The following is a 4,237-nucleotide window of genomic DNA, read 5'->3' as shown; positions in this document are numbered from 1 at the left end:
GCATGACAATGTGATATATTCAGCAACTGGGGATTAATGAGTAGGACAGATGAGGAGGCTGCATGACAATGTGATATATTCAGCAACTGGGGATTTATACAAGAGCATTTCCAGTAAAGCTGATTGCTTGAAACATAGTGGCAGTTAGAATACAGTTCCTAAATGTTATTGATACATTTAAATCACCACTGTGAAGGCTTTTTTTAAAACACCTTAAAATCAAGACTCACATCGCTGACATTGATAAAACCATAAATTAGATTGATTAATTTGACATATGCTAGAAGGACAACCTGTATGTGCTGTGAGGTGAGGGGCAGCAGGGCAGGGCTAGTTATACCTATCTCCATGTCAGACCAAGAACATCCTCTAGATATGATGCCCACCCTTGTAAACATCCCCTCATTGGCTGAGAGACAGGGAAGAGTTAGGGGTGAGATTGCTGAGGGGTGTCTGAAGGAAAAGTGAGAATGATTCTGCTAAGTGAAGATCTGGCTGTCTGTGTGTGCTTTAATACCTATTCTTTCAGTTAGTGTCTCAAACTCTCTGGACTTAGCCACTCACTCACTCACTCACTCACTCACTCACTCACTCACTCACTCACTCACTCACTCACTCACTCACTCACTCATTCACTCACTCACTCACTCACTCACTCACTCACTCACAGACACACACACTCTTTCCATGTATCTCTCAAACTCTCTGCCTCCCTCTCTCTCTCTCTCTCCCTTTCTCTTTCTCTCTCCATTCTCTCGCTCTCACTTATCCCTCTCTCTCTCTTTCTCTAGCCTGTTCTCTTCTCCTCTCTTTCTCAGATACCTCTCTGGCTGAAGCTGTGGTAAATAGATGGCAGCGTGAGTCCAGAGGATGATGAGGCTTTCCTGCCAGTGGAGTCTGAGCTAACAGCCACCTGCGGTCACGGATCGGACTGCCTCCCAATGTCTCAGACTATATACTTCACTGCCCAGTGTCTGCCTGGCACTCGAAGCTGAAGCGCTTTAAGGTAGCAGCTCCTCGTTAGGCACAAAAACTCTTTGGACATATTAAGGGAATAATGAAGAATGAAGTGTGCTGAAGAGTGCTGACTGAAGAGACCCTACAAAAACAATGAATGCCACGCACCAGCATCACCATGGATCATTCCACCTACGGAACCACAGCTCTGGAGCTCTACCTTTCAGCAATCAGCAGCCCCAGGCTATGGCAGAGAGATTCCGTGGTTTGCCTGGGTGTTATGAGCAGCTGCTCATCTCCACTGAGGTCTTCCTCACGCTGGGCATCGTCAGCCTGCTGGAGAACATCCTAGTTATTGCCGCCATCATCAAGAACAAGAATCTTCACTCTCCCATGTACTTCTTCATCTGTTCCCTGGCCGTGGCTGACATGCTGGTCAGCGTCTCCAACGCCACTGAGACCATTGTCATGGCGATGATCACTGATGGCAACTTGGGGATCGGCGGTGGCATGATCAAGAGCATGGACAACGTGTTTGACTCCATGATCTGTAGTTCCCTGCTGGCGTCTATCTGGAGCCTGCTGGCCATCGCTGTTGACCGTTACGTGACTATCTTCTATGCACTACGCTACCACAACATTATGACCGTGCGCCGGGCTGCCACCATCATCACCAGCATCTGGACCTTCTGCACCGTGTCGGGCGTCCTCTTCATCGTCTACTCGGAGAGCACTACCGTCCTCATCTGCCTCATCATCATGTTCTTCAGCATGCTGGTGCTCATGGCCTCGCTGTACGTCCACATGTTCATGCTGGCGCGTCTGCACATGAAGAGGATCGCCGCTCTGCCGGGCAACGGCCCCATCTGGCAGGCAGCCAACATGAAGGGGGCCATCACCCTCACCATCCTCCTGGGGGTGTTCATAGTGTGCTGGGCGCCCTTCTTCCTCCATCTCATCCTCATGATCTCCTGCCCCAGGAACCCCTACTGTATGTGCTTCATGTCTCACTTCAACATGTACCTCATTCTCATCATGTGTAACTCTGTCATCGACCCGCTAATCTACGCCTTCAGGAGCCAGGAGATGAGGAAGACCTTCAAGGAGATATTCTGCTGCTGGTATGATATTGCCTCTCTGTGTGTCTCTGTGTGAAATTCCCAGCAAATACTGAACCTTATGGAGATACTGTATGTGAACTGTTCAGGGACAGTTTCAAAGAAACAGTATTATAATATCTGTAAATAAGGACAACTTTTCATTTTTGCCTTATGAGGCAAATAACAATTGCAATATAGTTGAACATGACTAATGTAATGACATATTGATAGATTTATCTCACTACCACACAAACTATTGAGTCAACACATGTAATGGCTATCATTACATAAAGGTTTGTGAATAGTTTTTTTGCTCGTCTTTATCAAGGATTCCAATCATTTGGATTCCTATCTTTTTGAGAAAAACATTTATTACTTAACATTTCCCCCCCCCCCCCCCCCAATATTGATAAAGATGAGCAAAAAATAAATAAATGAAAAATAATATAAACTCAGCAAAAAAACAAACGTCTTCTCAATGTCAACTGTGTTTATTTTCAGCTAACTTAACATGTGTAAATATTTGTATGAACATAACAAGGTTCAACAACTGAGACATAGACTGAACAAGTCCCACAGACAAGTGACTAACAGAAATGGTGTAATGTGTCCCTGAACAAAGGGGGTGTCAAAATCAGAAGTAACAGTCAGTATCTGGTGTGGCCACCAGCTGCATTAAGTACTGCAGTGCATCTCCTCCTCATGGACTGCACCAGATGTGCCAGTTCTTGTTGTGAGATGTTACCCCACTCTTCCACAAAGGCACCTGCAAGTTCCCGGACATTTCTGGGGGGAATGGCCTTAGACCTCTGTAACTGTCCCTGTAACGAACAGTGTTGAGATTACCTGCAATGACAACAAGCTCAGTCCGATGATCCTGTGACACCACGCCCCAGACCATGACGGACCCTCCATCTCCAAATTGATCCCGTTCCGGAGTACAGGCCTCGGTGTAATGCTCATTCCTTCCACGATAAATGCGAATCCGACTATCACCCCTGGTGAGACAAAACTCGTCAGAGAAGAGCACTTTTTGCTAGTCCTGTCTGGTCCAGCGACGGTGGGTTTGTGCCCATTGTTGAGGACCTACCTTACAACAGGCCTAGAAGCCCCCAGTCCAGCCTCTCTCAGCCTATTGCGGACAGTCTGAGCACTGATGGAGGGACTGTGCGTTTCTGGTGTAACTCCGGCAGTTGTTGTTGCCATCCTGTACTTGTCCCGCAGGTGTAATGCATCTTTCTTTTGGTGTTTTTCAGAGTCAGTAGAAATGCCTCTTTAGTGTCCTAAATTATCATAACTGTGACCTTAATTGCCTACCGTCTGTAAGCTGTTAGTGTCTTAACGACCGTTCCACAGGTGCATGTTCATTAATTGTTAATGCTTCATTGAACAAGCATGGGAAACAGTATTTAAACCCTTTACAATGAAGATCTTACGAACAATCTTTGAAAGACTGTGTCCTGAAAAAGGGACATTTCTTTTTTTGCTGAGTTTAAATAGTAAGCTATATTGTATGCAACCCCCCCCCCTGAAAATTATATATTTTTACACTAAAACAATGAAGAAAAAAAAAAGAGATTTTGTTTAATAATAAATGTTTTTCTCAAAAAGATAGGGGTCAATATTATTGGCACCCCTGTTTTCAGTACCTTTCAATACCTCACCTTATGAGGACAATGGCACTGAGCCTTTTTCTATAATGCTTTATGAGATTGGAGAATGCATTGGGAGGATATTAGACCATTCCTCCATACAGAATCCTTTCAGATCATTGATATCTTTCGCCTGAGCCCAAATCAGTTCAAACCGTAGGGTTATTGTCTTGCTGGAAGAACCACTTATAGCCACATTTTAGCCTCCTGGCAGATGCAACCAGGTTTTTGGATAACATTTTCTGGTACTGGGTAAAGTTCATGATGCTCTTGACCTTAGCAAGTGCCCCACAACCAGTAGAAGCAAAATAGCCCAATAACATCAAAGATCCACCACCACAACATTTTAGAGTAGGTTTGGGGTTATTTTCTGCATATGATTTCTAATTTCGATGCCAACCCCACCACTGATGTGCGTGGCCAAAGAGCTCTATTTTCATGTCATTCAACAAATGTAAAATCCTGGAGTTTGCTAAATGGCATTGACGCTTTGATTGGAGCCAGGGCTATAGTCAGATGACAGGAACA

General features: G+C 45.0%; 1 pseudogene; it reads left to right on the top strand.

The window, feature by feature from the left end:
* The first annotated feature begins 850 nt into the window (after positions 1–850).
* On the top strand, positions 851–2,203 carry LOC110508705 (melanocortin receptor 4 pseudogene; annotated as a pseudogene).
* Positions 2,204–4,237: the final 2,034 nt, after the last annotated feature.

This window comes from Oncorhynchus mykiss, chromosome 28 (genome assembly GCF_057628025.1).
Source record: "Oncorhynchus mykiss isolate SJ-2025 chromosome 28, ASM5762802v1, whole genome shotgun sequence".
NCBI lineage: Eukaryota > Metazoa > Chordata > Actinopteri > Salmoniformes > Salmonidae > Oncorhynchus > Oncorhynchus mykiss.
This window is presented reverse-complemented; position numbering and strand designations above follow the sequence as displayed.